General features: G+C 43.3%; 1 protein-coding gene, 1 long non-coding RNA gene and 2 other non-coding genes across 6 annotated transcripts in view; 1 reads left to right on the forward strand and 3 right to left on the reverse strand.

Moving 5' to 3' along the window:
• Nucleotides 1-7360: 7360 nt before the first annotated feature.
• LOC140464600 (uncharacterized) lies at nt 7361-14072 on the reverse strand. The gene is made up of 5 exons (XR_011954945.1): nt 14012-14072; nt 10873-10971; nt 10451-10529; nt 8095-8170; nt 7361-7500 (listed from the first exon to the last, which is right to left on the reverse strand). It is a non-coding gene; the product is annotated as an uncharacterized lncRNA (long non-coding RNA).
• Nucleotides 7556-7646, reverse strand: LOC140464811 (small nucleolar RNA SNORD60). Its single transcript, XR_011954986.1, has one exon. It is a non-coding gene; the product is annotated as a small nucleolar RNA SNORD60 (small nucleolar RNA).
• Nucleotides 10595-10682, reverse strand: LOC140464812 (small nucleolar RNA SNORD60). Its single transcript, XR_011954987.1, has one exon. It is a non-coding gene; the product is annotated as a small nucleolar RNA SNORD60 (small nucleolar RNA).
• Nucleotides 14073-14333: 261 nt separating the features above from the next.
• traf7 (TNF receptor-associated factor 7) overlaps nt 14334-15397 on the forward strand; it is a 79561-nt gene continuing 78497 nt past the window's right edge. For all 3 annotated transcript variants that reach the window (XM_072559874.1, XM_072559877.1, XM_072559876.1), the window contains exon 1: nt 14334-14438. The gene's annotated coding sequence lies outside the window, so the exon portion shown is untranslated. The remainder of the gene's footprint in view (nt 14439-15397) is intronic.

A 15397-nucleotide genomic window follows, 5' to 3' on the forward strand; every position in this document is an offset into this window, starting at 1 on the left:
CACTGCCCTTTCCATATCATTGACAGAATACAGGCCCTAGGACTGATCCTTATGGCATGCCATTAGTTATGTCTTTCCAAACTGAAAAAGACCCATTAATCCCACTCAGCTGTATGTGCATTAACCTATCTTCAGTCTATTACTCCTCACTATTGAGCGTTCCCATCTTGTGCAAAAAGCTTTTACATTGTAAATCTGTAATTCAGAAGTCTGTCTGTCATTATATATATATACACAATATACAGACACACAACCAAAATGGTTCCTTTTTAATCCTGTTTATATCAAGAAAATTACCAGAATGTCAAGTGTCAAACATGTTCTCCCTTTAATGAAACAATATTAATTGTACTAGCTTTTCTTAATGTCCTATTATTTCTTTAATAATAAACTGCATTTTCCCAATGGCAGTTGTCAGGCTAACTAGCCTATAGTTTCCTGCCTTCTGTGTATGTCCATTCTTAAAAAGGGGTGTCACATTGGAAAACAGCCAAGCTGCTGGAACCCTTCCAGAATCCAGTGAGTTCTGGAACATTTCAACCAACACTTCTTTCTGCAGCCAATTCTTTTAAATCATTGGATATAGGCCATCAGGTCCTAGTGAGCTGTCTAAGTTGGTTAAAGTTTTTCCCTCATTATAAACTATTACAATATGCTTTATGGCTCTTAAACATAAAGATGTTAGAAATAGGAACAAGAGTAGACCGTTCGTCACCTCAAGTCTGCTCCGCCATCTTGGTTGATCTGCTATTCCTCACACTCATTTTCCTGTAACCTTTGATTCCCATACTGATTGGGAATCTCAGCCTTAAATGTGGAGCAGACTCCACCCTCAAAACAAATCCCTCAAGTCTTAAATTGACACCCCTTTAGTGTTCTCTACCTTGATGTAAATATTGGCGTAAGTGATTTCCAAGTTATCTATTCCCCAGTCACATCCTTCAAGGGAGCAGAACACATTAGCTTTAAATATTTCTTGCCAATTTCATCATCAATTGTCCCTTTTTGTTAGCTTAAGTCAACTGCTGCTGATTCCCAAAGAAGTCCTGGCCAAGTTGTAGGTCTTAGTTTTTAAAATGTATACTCTTCTGCTCCACATTTTCAGCCAGTGGTCCATCTTCCCCCACAGTCCTTGAATGGAAGATTTCTTTCTGTTGAGTGCTATAAAAAAATCTGCTTAAATGCCTACCACTGCTCATCTGCAGACCTTCTTCATCCACTTGCCTAACCTGCTTAGATAACTTTCTGCATACTTCCAAGTGCCCTGATTTAATTGGATGACACTGACTTGAGACTAAATTATACCCCCTCAAACTGAATTTGAAATTCTACCGGCTTGTGATCAGGTCTCAACTACGCCTTTATTAATGCAGCATCATTACATTTAACTCTAAGATCTGGCAGTAGGCTATACAACATACCGCTCTAAGAACAAGGTGACTTCCATAGCATACTTGCCCTTTGACCTGCCCAGTCAACTTGCAGATAAAAAAACACAATGGAATTTGCATTATCCTTCTTACATACCATTACTCAGCAATTTAGTCTGTAGGTTAGATTCCCTACAATATGGAAACAGGCCCTTCAGCCCAACAATGTCCACACCAACCCGCTGAAGAGCAACCCACCCTGACCCATTCCCCTATATTTACCCCTGACTAATGCACCTAACATTATGGGGCAATTTAGCATGGCCAATTCACCTGACCTGCACATCTTTGGACTGTGGGAGGAAACTGGAGTACCTGGAGGAAACCCACGCAGACATGGGGAGAACGTGCTAACTCCACACAGACAGTTGCCCGAGGCAGGAACTGAACCCGGGTCCCTAGTGCTGTGAGGCAACAGTGCTAACCACTGAGCCATCATGCCGAGGTATTCTCGATAGGCCTGTAGATGACTCCCAACTGACTTCCTTACCTGGTTGTTTGTTATTTCTACATTTCACAATCAATTGCATCTTAACCACTATTACCAGTACACTGAGTCCTTCAAAGAATGCTATCTCCCCTCATTTTCCTGCAGGATGTAGAAAAATTCTACTAGTTTCCAGTCCTGATCATCTTGCAACTGCATTTCTGTAACAGTTATCAAAGCATATTAAAATTTTATTTGTGCTGGCAATTCACCTATTGTTAGAGAGTGCATATGATTCGATAAAGCAGGAAAGGCAGTAAATACAAGTGAAAGAGTATAGAAATTACTATTGCTACTCATTCTGGCTCAAATTTCTGCTGCAATATTTTCCTCTTCCTGTCATATTTATTCACCTCTACAGTACCTTGTACCTCTGACTTCTGAAAAGCAAAAACTACATCAAATGGAGACTGTAGGGTAAAGCCTCATACTACCAGGACATTTGAACCATATGGGGATTAACGAAAAACAAAAATGTTGGAAATCCAAAATATTGCAGGAGAAATTCCATGGAACTGGTAGCGTCTTTGAAGATAAAACAGTTGGGTCATTTGTCTTCAGAATTACATTTTTCCTCCTCATAGTGGAGGCACATTTAATTGAGTTTTAGTCATACAACACAAAAGCAGGCCCTTGGACCCAACCTATCCACAAAGACCAGGTTTTCTAGACTGAACTAGCCCTATTTGCCTCCATTTGGCAATTTCTAACCCACACACTTGTCCATATACCTGTAATGTTGTAATTGTACCCACCTCTATCAATTTCTCTGGCAGTTTGTTCCACAAGGAGAAAGTGAGGACTGCAGATGCTGGAGATCAGAGCTGAAAATGTGTTGCTGGAAAAGCGCAGCAGGTCAGGCAGCATCCAAGGAACAGGAGAATTGACATTTCGGGCATAAGCCCTTCTTCAGGAATGAGGAAAGTGTGTCCAGCAGGCTAAGATAAAAGGTAGGGAGGAGTGACTTGGGGGAGGGGCGTTCGGAATGCGATAGGTGGAGGAAGGCAAAGGTGAGGGTGATAGGCTGGAGTGGGGTGGGGGCGAAGAGATCAGAAAGAAGATTGCAGGTTAGGAAGGCAGTGCTGAGTTTGAGGGATTTGACTGAGACAAGGTGGGGGGAGGGGAAATGAGGAAACTGGAGAAATCTGAGTTCATCCCTTGTGGTTGGAGGGTTCCCAGGCGGAAGATGAGGCGCTCTTCCTCCAACCGTCATGTTGCCATGGTCTGGCGACAGAGGAGTCCAAGGACCTGCATGTCCTTGGGGAGTTGAAGTGTTGGGCTCCAGGGTGGTTGGGTTGGTTGGTCCGTCCAGGTGCCCCAGAGGTGATCTCTGAAACGTTCCGCAAGTAGGCGGCCTGTCTCCCCAATATAGAGGAGGCCACATTGGGTGCAGCGGACGCAATAGATGATCTGTGTGGAGGTGCAGGTGAATTTGTGGCGGATATGGAGTATCCCTTGGGGCCTTGGAGGGAAGTTTGGGGGTGGGGGTGGGGGGGAGGAAGGTGTGGGCACAAGTTTTGCATTTCTTGCGGTTGCAGGGGAAGGTGCCGGGAGTGGAGGTTGGGTTGGTGGGTTGTGTGGACCTGACGAGGGAGTCACGGAGGGAGCGGTCTTTTCGGAACGCTGATAGGGGAGGGGAGGGAAATATGTCCCTGGTGGTGGGGTCCGTTTGGAGGTGGCGGAAATGACGGCAGATGATATGCTGGACATGGAGGTTAGTGGGGTGGTAGGTGAGGACCAGTGAGGTTCTGTCCTGGTGGCGGTTGGAGGGGTGGGGCAGGGCGGGGCAGGGCTCAAGGGCAGAGGAGCGGGAAGTGGAAGAGATGCGGTGGAGGGAATCGTCGACTATGTCTGGGGGGGGAAAATTGCTACCTACAGCTACCTAGACTTATACCTCCTCCCACCCTGTCCCCTGTAAAAACGCCATCCCATATTCCCAATTCATTCATCTCCGCCGCATCTGTTCCCAGGAGGACCAGTTCCAAAACCGTACTACCCAGATGGCCTCCTCCTTCAAGGACCGCAATTTCCCCCCAGACGTAGTCGATGATGCCCTCCACTGCATCTCTTCCACTTCCCGCTCCTCCGCCCTTGAGCCCTGCCCCTCCAACCGCCACCAGGACAGAACCCCACTGGTCCTCACCTACCACCCCACCAACCTCCAGGTCCAGCGTATCACCCACCGTCATTTCCGCCACCTCCAAATGGACCCCACCACCAGGGACATATTTCCCTCCCCTCCCCTATCAGCGTTCCGAAAAGACCACTCCCTCCATGACTCCCTCATCAGGTCCACATCCCCCACCAACCCAACCTCCACTCCCGGTACCTTCCCCTGCAACCACAAGAAATGCGAAACATGCGCCCACACCTCCCCCCTTACTTCCCTCCAAGGGACACTTCCATATCCGCCACAAATTCACCTGCACCTCCACACACATCATCTATTGCATCCGCTGCACCCAATGTGGCCTCCTCTATATTGGAGAGGCAGGCCGCCTACTTGCGGAACGTTTCAGAGAACACCTCCGGGACACCCGGACCAACCAACCCAACCACCCCGTAGCCCAACACTTCAACTTCCACTCCACCAAGGACATGCAGGTCCTTGGACTCCTCCATTGCCAGACCATGGCAACATGACGGTTGGAGGAAGAGCACCTCATCTTCCACCTGAGAACCCTCCAACCACAAGGGATGAACTCAGATTTCTCCAGTTTCCTCATTTCCCCTCCCCCTACATTGTCTCAGTCAAAGCCCTGGAACTCAGCACCGCCTTCCTAACCTGCAATCTTCTTCCTGAGCTCTCCACCCCCAGCCCATTCTGGCCTATCACCCTTCCCTTGACCTCCCTCCACCTATTGCATTCTGAATGCCCCTCCCCCAAGTCCCTCCTCCCTACCTTTTATCTTAGCCTGCTGGACACTTTCCTCATTCCTGAAGGGCTTATGCCCAAAACGTCAATTCTCCTGTTCCTTGGATACAGCCTGACCTGCTGCGCTTTTCCAGCAACACTTTCAGCTTGTTCCACACACCACCCTCTGAAAACGTTGCCCCTCAGACCCCTTATCTTTCCTCGCAGGATTTAAACCTATGGCATCTAGTTTTGGACACTCCTATCGTGGGTATAAGAACTGGCTATTCATCCTATCCATGCCAATTATTTTAATACATCGAGGTCATCCCTCCACATCCTACACTCCAGCTGCCCCAGCCTATCCTTTTAGGTTAAACTGTATTCTCTATAGCTTGTAAAATCTTTTGCATCCTTTTAGCTTAAGGACATTTTTCCTATACTAGGGCACCCAGAACTGAATGTAGTACTCCAACGTGGCCTACCAATTTCTTGTAAAGTTGACAATGCATTGACCGATGAAGACAAGCATGTCAAACTCCTTCACTACCCATAGCAACAGTTTCACTTATGGATTTGCACCCCAGGTCTGTTTTATAACATTGCCCAGGGCTACAATGCTCACTATGCAAGTCCTGCTCTGGTTTAGCTTACCAAAATGCAACACTTCATTTACCTGCAGTGCGCCAAAGAGTTTACTGCATCAAAATCCCCATTGTATTCTCAACTTTCTTCACTATCCACTATACCAATTTTGGCTTCATCCACAAACTTACAAATGATACTTCCTATAGTCACATCAAAATTGTTTTTGCATTGGGAACTGACCTAGCACTGATCCTTGCAGCACATCACTTGTCACATAGCTTCAATCTGAACAACCTTTTATCACAACTGTCCCCTGGTCAAGCCAAGCTTGATTTCCAATTGGCTAGTTTGCCCCAGATCCATGTGATCTAACCTTCCCCCAAACTAATCTAACATGCAGAACATTGTCAAATATTTGCTGAAGTCCACTACTGCCTTTATCTTGATCACTTTAAAACTTAAACTGTTCAAGCAGGTTTCTAAAATGCATATAAATCCTGCTTCAATACCTGCAATTTACCCACTACTGACATGTTCGTCTCACCAGTCTAATTCCTGGCTGTTCATTACAGCCTTTAAATTGCAGAAAGTGAACCACCCTCCAGTATTCTGGCACCCTACTCATGGCTGGTGATACAAATCTCCACTAGAGGACCCCACAATGGCCTGGATACACTAACTGATTTGCATGCAGCTCAGGTAGGAATCCAAAAGTAGAACATTTCAAAATTTTAAGCTACTCAAAAGCTTCACAACTATTTTGTATCATTCCATGAACCCTTTGTCCAAGTTCCTCTCCAGCCTATAGCAGTTGTCTGTGCTAAGGTTTCAGGATATAGCTAGAGAACTATCACTATCATTCTCTATTAGAATTTTCTCTCCACCACCCCATTCTGCACTCAATGGAAAAGAATGTGGTGAAACTGGAAAGGGTTCAGAAAAGATTTAAGCAGGTTGCCAGGTTTGGAGGGTTTGAGCTATTGGGAAAGGCTGAATAGGCTGGTGCTGATTTTCTTGGAGCGACAGCTGAGGGGTGTCAATGTAGGTACTTATAAAATCAAATCATGAGGGACATGGTTGGGGTCATTAGACAACATCTTTTCCCTGAGCTGGATGAGTCCAGAACACAAAGGCATAGATTTAGGATGGGGAAGACTGGAGGGACCTAAAAAGGTGCAACTTTTTCCAGAGGGTGGTATATGTACAGAATGAGGATAGTACAATTACACATTTTAAGAGGCATCTGGACAAATAGAGTGTTAAGGGATATGGGGCAAGTGCTAGTAAATGGGACTGGATTAGTTTAACATCTCTGGTTCAAATTGTTCATGCAGACTAAAGGGTCAGTTTTTGTGCTGTAAATCTGACTGACCAGTACTTTGGTTAGTTTGCAGTCCCCCAATCCTCTGTCGGTCAGATGGGAGAAAAAAAAAAATCAGTATTCTAAACTATTTGATAAAACCAGTTGGGTTCAGATCATTCAACACTTCATTTCAGACTCAATTCTGCTCCACTCCAGGAGAGACTTGTAGTTTGAACTAAACATCATCAGCTGCCTTAATATGTTCTAATCAGACAAGCTATTCAATATCTAATTACATGCTCTTTTAGCCATTTAATTCCAGTACTGGTTAGTTTTGCAATGAAGTAGTGCTCAAAGGCCTATGCTCATTAACTGATCAGCAATTCTCAAATCTGGATATTGAGGGACTGAAAAGATTAAGTGCTGTAGATTACTTGAATATTTACTTCTTGCAAGAGATAGATGCCATAGAACTTTAACTTAGTTATTTTCTTAGGCAAAAAGTTAGTGTATACAGCATTATGCCTGTAACACTGGGATAGCTAGTCATCAGGACAATAATTGTTTGACAAGTTTTAGACCAAGTTCAGACAGTCAAGATTGGGAACAAGTCAGTTGAACTTCTCAATCTAGTAATGTAACCAGAATTATGAACATTGCACCTTCATGAACTCTTGGCACCAATGAATGACTACACATACATGAAGTGAACTTTTATTCAAAAACAGAAAGCACAGATAAACATCCTGAATGTGCATCTCAAGCAGTTAGCTGTGTTGTAATTAAGGATTGGATCAACCATTCTGTACCAGTTTCAGAATTCATCCAAATTCATAACCTGCAACAAAAATATTTGGTCAGTATCATACTAAAGTGATTCAAAAAGTGCAAATGAGCCTCAGCCACAAATATATTAATCAAGTATTGCTAAATGCAACACTTTCATTGGAGATGTCAGAAATAAAGAAAGGCTCATCACAGGCTCAGCACTTGCAAATTTCCAAGAGTTGCTTTTAAAACAAAGTGCAATTTCATCTTCAGCTTCTGTCAAAATGACTAGCCATTACACAAAGTCACACTAATTAAAAAGCCACAAGTGTAGCCAGGAACTGTTAAATCTTAATACAAAAAAGATTTAATACATACAGGACAGTGCCTACATCATAGGCTTACTTGATAGCAAACTGCCACACACCATCATCGATGGCAGAAAATACATGTTGTCAAGAGAAATTCAGTTCAATCTTGAGTGATCTGTGTTCAACATTGGATAGCACCTCAAACCTGCCCTCCCATTATTAGGGATTTTATTCCTGGCCTCAAAAGAAGCTACCAATACAAATGGACCTTTAATTGTGTAGAATTAGAGATGTTAATAATTATGCAGTCACCATCCACCACAGCCTCCAAGTTAACATTTAACAGTTCTCACCATTAGCCTGCCACAAGTTAATGCTGAAATATAATCTGGGCTGCTGCAGTCAGTATTCCATTAATTACCATGGCACCTGAAATTACATCAAAGTCTTTTGATTAGATGACATTTTAAAAAATTAAGCCTCAGACTACATAATGATCAACCATTTTAATAAGCCACTCATTAAACAGGTCAAAAAAAAGAGGTGCACCACAAGTTCAGCATTTGTAAAGTTCAATACAAACATCATGTCTACAAAATGCATTCTTTTGAATGTCTGGTATTTAAGACTTATACTAACATTTTATTACCAGGCTACAAGATGGTATGGTCCATTAGCAAGTAGTGCATATGATCTGGATTCTGAAATTGTCGAGTTCAGTCACCTGTCTGACTTTTCAAAACACCATCCAATTTGCTATAGGTAGTGGTCCCATTGGTCTTCAACTGCATGAAAATACAGTGAGCTAAAGTATGAAACTTTAGCAAATTAAGCTGTCAAAAATCAGCATTACTTTAATAATACCAGATGCCAGAAAAACATCTCAGACTGAGCACTTGTAAAGTTCTTTAAAAAATTAACATCTTGCTTAATACTTGAAACTGTTAAAGGTGGATAAATTCTCAGGACCTGACTGGGTGTACCCAAGAACTCTGTGGAAAACTAGAGAAGTGATTACTGGGCCTCTTGCTGAGATCTTTGTATCATTGATAGTCACAGGTGAGATGCCCGAAGACTGGAGGTTAGCAAACATGGTGCCACTGTTTAAGGAGGGCAGTAAAGACAAGCCAAGAAACTATAGACCAGTGAGCCTGACCTCATAGGTGGGCAAGTTGGAGGGAATCCTGAGGGACAGGATGTACATGTATTGGGAAAGGTAAAGACTGATTCAGAATAGTCAACATGGCTGTGCGTGGGAAATCATGTCCCACAAACTTGATTTGAGTTTTTTTGAAGTAGTAACAAAAGATGATTGATGAGGGCAGAGCAGTAGATGTGATCAATATGGACTTCAGTAAGGCATTCGACAAGGTTCCCCCATAGGAGACTGATTAGCAAGGTTAGATCTCATGGAACACAGGGAGAACTAGCCATTTGGATACAGAACTGGCCCAAAGGTAGAAGACAGAGGTGCTTGTGGAGGGTTGCTTTTCAGCATGGAGGCCAGTGACCAGTGGAGTGTCACAAGGATCAGTGCTGGGCCCTCTACTTTGTCATTTACATAATGAATTTAAATGTGAGCATAAGGAGGTACAGTTAGTAAGTTTGCAGATGACACCAAAATTGGAGGTGTAGTGGACAGCAAAGAGTGTTACCTCAGATTACAACAGGATTGGACCAGATGGCCAATGGGCTGAGAAATGGCAGATGGAATTTAATTCTGATAAATGAAAGGTGCTGCATTTTGGGAAAGCAAATCTTAGCAGGACTTATACTAGGTTTGTAACTCAGTTAAAGTTTAGGCTTTTGTTTGCTCACTGAGCTGTAGGTTTGATATCCAGACAATATTACCTAGCCAGGTAATGAAACACCCGAGTATCAAACCTACAGCCTAAAGGACTTAGACACTTAATGGTCCTAGTGAGTGTTGCTGAACAAAGACTTTGGAGTGCAGGTTCATAGCTCCTTGAAAGGAGTTACCAGTAGATAGGATAGTGAAGGTAGCGTTAGGTATGCTTTCCTTTATTGGAAAGAGTATTGAGTACAGGAGTTGGGAGGTCATGTTGCAGTTGTACAGGACATTGGTTAGGCCACTGTTGGAATATTGCGTGCAATTCTGGTCTCCTTCCTGTTGGAAGGATATTGTGAAACTTGGAAGGGTTCAGAAAAGATTTACAAGGATGTTGCCAGGGTTGGAGGATCTGAACTACAGGGAGGGGCTGATTTCCCTGGAGCAGAGGCTGAGGGGTGATCTTAGAGGTTTACAAAATTATGAGGGGCATTGATAGGATAAATAGACAAAGTCTTTTCCCTGGAGTCATGGAGTCCAGAACTAGAGGGCATAGGTTTAGGGTGGAGGGGAAGATATAAAAGACCTAAGGACAACCTTTTCACAGAGGGTGGTACATGTATGGAATGAGCTGCCAGAGGATATGGAGGAGGCTGGTACAATTGCAACATTAAGAGGCATTTGAATAGGAAGGGTTTTGAGGGATATGGGCTGGGTGCTGACAGGTGGGACTAGATTGGGTTGGGCGATCTGATCAGCATGGACCGAAGCATCTGTTTCCATGCTGTAAATCTGACTTTACACTGGCACCTCACCTGCCTAACAAGATAGAAAGGCATATTAAGTGAGCAATGTAATTAATCCATTTGATGAACTAAAACAAGACTCCAGTTATCCCATTTCAAGTAATTAATCTTTACCTGTTTACACAGCTGATAGACTGCTCAAGTTTCAGAGATACTGCTGTCAGTGATCCATCAGCATCTTAGCATGGTTAGCCTGAAATTACATAAAACTGTATAAGCTGATATTAAAACTATTAATTTAAAACTGTCCTTAAAATTAAGCCTCAGCCACAAAAACAGTAATCAAGCATTGCTGTGATGCAACACTTTCATTGGAGATGTCAGACAGAAAGGCTCATCACAGGCTGTGCAATCTATTTAAACAGTCACAGACCAAACTATCTTGGCCAGTACTTCAACTTGAATTCAAGACACCTTCAAACACTGCCCACAAGTGGACAAAACAATCTGTTTTAAACCAAGCTATTTTACTGGAAACATTAGCTTCCAGTGACAATTAGACAATTTAGTTTATACAGCATGGCAATACCCTTTACCCCACAAGTGGTGTTAAGTTAGACATCTTCTCCAGATGAACTTGCCACAGTTGTGCCAATTTGCACTTGTGCACTTCTTCCAATCCATATCTACAGGATCTGGAAATAAAAAAAAGTTTTCAAAATCCAATGAACAAAACTATGCTGAGCTGGCAAATAGTAATAAGCATCATAGCAAGGGTTTAAGTCTCAAGTTTTTGACTATTTCCTGGGACAGAAAAATACCTAAATATCTGCAAAATAACCTAACCCAGCATTACATCAAGTTTAGCAGAATGGTTTTAGCACTTTTTCCACACTGATTCTAGCATTAACTGCAGTCAATAACAGTTTGCCCACCAGATGGAAACACTGAATACATAGCAATTCAGTACACATCCCACTAAGTCAGGGATTTGCATACCTAGTGGCCATGTAAAATACTAATACCAAGAAAGGCCACAATTTAAAATATTAAATAGGCAATTCAGCCCAATGTTAATTCTTTGACCTATGTTGGGCTCAACCCATAACAAAAAAAGGATAACAAAAAACTTCGATATACACCTGTCAGTCTTTGTATTTAGACAGTAATCAAGCATTACTTATATGAACCATTGACCGATTTAAGGTTGTAGGATTCAACAGTGAATGCTGTCAGGCATGCTTAGCTTCAAATTTCCAGCATATGCAGTTTTGTTTTACTATCAAGTCTATCCTTGCTCATGCGCTTAAGGAATGCATCTGCTACCCACCTCAACCTCATGAACCTGAATTTACAAGCTATTACACAATCATTGCTTCAAGCTAATTTTAATATAAAAAAATCACATTATCTTCAAATCTTCACTGCATGAACAATCAGTAATGTCCAAAACAACAACAGTTTGCATTTTATCATGCTTATAATTTCATAAAAAGTTAGAGAACTTTAGACACAAGGCCAGAGATGGAGATATTAGGTCAGGTCACCAAAAACATTGCCAAAAGCAGGTTGTGAGGGATGTCTTAAATGTGGAAAGCAGACCTGAAAGGCTTTGGCCGCAAATTCCAGACCATGTTACTTCAGCAACTGTAGAAACAGTCACACAGGTGAAGTAATGATTTAACAAATTGTTGGGAGTCTCAAAGAAAATAGGTTGTCGAGGTCTCTGTGGGGTGCAAGGAGCTAGGGATGATCGCTGCCAGGAATTAAATCAAGTGTTAGAACTTTAAATTGAGAGATATTGGCCAGGTGCTGACAGGAGACACTAGATTGGGCTATCTGGTCAACTTGGACCTCCCCACATTCGCAAAACTTCACCTTGCAAAGCACAGACTTCCTGAACTTTCTAATATACAGCCAGACTTGAGAGAAGTTCATATTTGCCTAATTCATTACAACCCAATCGGAAACCAGATTGGTAATTTATTGACCAACTATAATGCAAAGTAGTGAAGTACAATAAACCCAATTTACATTAAAGAATTAGAAACATTCAGAAATATGCATGCAGAGGGGACTGTGAACTCAACATACATGTCAATTCCTACAAGAAAAAAAGTCTTCCCTAACACTGCCCTAAGAGTAATATTGCTTTGTAGTCCTAACTTTAATTCTGACAAGGCTAATAAGCTCCCAATCGGATCTCAGTTAAGTACAGAGCAAAAAAACCAAACAAGTTGACTAGGTGAGGAAATAGAGAATTCCTTCTGACATCAATTGGACTGACTGCAGCATTTAGACATACAGGCAGACAACTAAGGGACATAGTATGTTCAGGCAGATGGAATTCTTTAGAACACCACCAGGGTTAGTTGAAATGCCTGTTCCTGTGCTGTTCTATGCAGGCCTTCCAATGAAAGGAGCAGGCCAAATAAAGCAGATAGGTAGCAACATGTTTGCCTTTAAAAATGGACAACATGCAAGCGTAGATTTTAAAAAAAAAGCAAAGATAGCAGGAAAAAATACAAAGTGTTTGACTTCAGACCAGAGGAAAAGCCTGACTCAAGGAATTTGAGTGAAATGCACTTCCAAGTGTGGTTAAGGGTAGGCTCGATTGAGACATGCAAGCACATGTTGAACAATTACTTAGGTGCAAGGAGAAACAAGAGTCTGGGATTAAAGTGAAGCAGGTTCTAAGCAATGAGCCAAACATTGCAAGTTTCAAGAGCTGAAGTTTTGAAGTTTTCTGGAGTCAGTCGCTTGAAGGGCTCATAAGAAACCAGGGATCAAAGCTGCTTCATTAATTTATTTCCCTTTGTTACAACTGTATAGAACATTGGTTAGGCCACTTCTGGAGCATTGTGTGTAGTTCTGGTCACTCCATCAGGAGGTGGTGAATGGGATCAGAAAAGATTTACAAAGATATTGCCAGGGTTGGAGAGTTTGAGCCAAGGAAGAGTTTGGGGCTGTTTTCCAGTGTGTCAGAGGGAAAGTATAAAATAATGGGTGGGGGTGGGGAGAAAAAGGAAGAAAGTGAAAGGAGTAGGGGCACATGGTTAAGGGAAATAGATAAGGACTTTTCCCCTATGGGGCCCCAAACCTAGAGAGCATAGGTTTAGGGTGAGGCAGAAGATTGAAAGGAACAATATTTTCACACAGAGGGTGCCACGTGCATACAATGAGCTGCCAGAGGAAGTGGTGGAGGCTGGTACAATTACATTTAAAAGGTAGGTGGATGGCTACAGAAAGGGTTCAGGAGGGATATGGGCCAAGTGTTGGCAAATGGGACTAGATTAGTTCAGAATATCTAGCTCGCATGGACCGAAGGGTGCGTTTCCGTGCTGTATACTTTTATAACCCCAAAACTACTCCATAACCCTTATAGTTTGACTCCTATGAAACAAAGTATTTAAGACAAAAAAAAATAAAGTGCAGGTTAAGCGAGTGAGCTATGCTAAAATTGTCCGTAGCGTTAGGTGAAGGTTAGGGGAATGGGTCTGGGTGGGTCGGTGTGGACGTGTTGGGCCGAAGAGCCTGTTTCCACACTCTGTAGCCATTAGATTAATTACTAATGGACAGCGCGGCAACACATTGACAGTAAGTGAGATACTCCCCCACCTCATTTAAAACACCGCTTTCTTTAAAAAAAAGACTTCCAACCTCGCAAATGCGCGATACTAGGACTGATCGCTAACAATTACAGATGCTAACAGCCCCGTATTACCGTATACCGACCTCATTCAACCCAGTCTCCGGCGGAAAGAGGACAATCTTCGCGCACGTTCGAGAATATACGATAGCCGCCTGTCAATCACCCACCCAACCCTCATGCCTATTGGCTCACTATTCTAATTGACGTCTCAATTAACCAATAGAATCCGGACCATGAGAATAGTACGACCGCATTCTGTCCAATCCCTGTTGACGGGGGTGGCGCTCGGTCTCGGGGGGTCGGCGTCCGCCGTGTCGCCGCGCCGCCCGCTGGGTAATATAGTCCGGGCGTTCGCCCACAGACGTAAGTAGCGGCCTCTGGAAACTACAATCCCCGGCATGCTCCACGAAAGTCGCGCGTGCGCAGGCACGGGGTCTCGGTTAGTTCCTTGAAATTTCGGGCAGTTGGTAGACGATGGTGTTTGAACATGTCAAGCGTAGCGATTTGCGGGTAAGGACCTAAGTTTGGGTGAATGGAGTTTTCCTCTCCCTTTCCCTTCTGCGTGTGCGGGAGTACTTTTCACACTGTTTATGCAAATGGTTGGAGTTACATGTCTGGAAAATGGACCCAGACTTGGAGGAGGATCTGTCAACACAATCCACCCGAGAAGTGGTTCCTACAGGAAGGGGAGACATGGTCTAGACTTTGCAGGGTCTCCCGATGGACGGATCTGGTCACTCGCTGTCTTCTCCCCTTCCCACAGACCTCGTCAGTGTCGGCTGAAATCCTGGGCCGTCTGTCACCACCACCCTGGGTCCTGCCGCCCGCCTCAACCCGGGGTCCCATCTTTTGTCAACCGTCAGGTGCCGTTCATTCCCAATTCATTGCCAGGCGGCTGTGTGCAAGAGAGAGAAGCAGATAACCTGTCCTGCTTGCATTCACATCGCTAGCCTGAGAAACACCCTCCCAAAGCGTGCTCTTGCTAATCAAATATTTGCAGTGATACAAATGCATGGATTGCACCCACCCTCCCATACGCACACACACACTTTTGCAAAAGGCCTTTGTAATTGCTACCTCTTCCTAATCGTAATTTATGGTCTTGCATAACCTATCTCGTTTTTAAGATGCTCCTTTTAAAATTTTCCCCTTGTCCCAATTCATCTTGCCTGCGGAGTACTTTGAGACTTTTTTTTTGCATAGTTAAAGGTCATACACGAGATGCAATTTATAAGATCTACAATAAATATATCTGCTTTTAGAGAAGGTGTAATGTTCGAGTCTGGCGTCCAAAGTTTGCGTTCAGTAGGGAGTTATTATTTTATTGGAGAAACACGAAAGGAAGACTGCTGCTCTGGGTTTAAAAAAAAGTGGGTGGCGCATAATTTTATATCTTTGAAAACCGTCATATTGCAAGTTGCCACAACAAATACAAATAAAGCCTTATGACAAGCTCTGCCTGACCACAT

Source organism: Chiloscyllium punctatum, chromosome 40 (assembly GCF_047496795.1).
Source record: "Chiloscyllium punctatum isolate Juve2018m chromosome 40, sChiPun1.3, whole genome shotgun sequence".
Classification (NCBI taxonomy): Eukaryota; Metazoa; Chordata; class Chondrichthyes; order Orectolobiformes; family Hemiscylliidae; genus Chiloscyllium; species Chiloscyllium punctatum.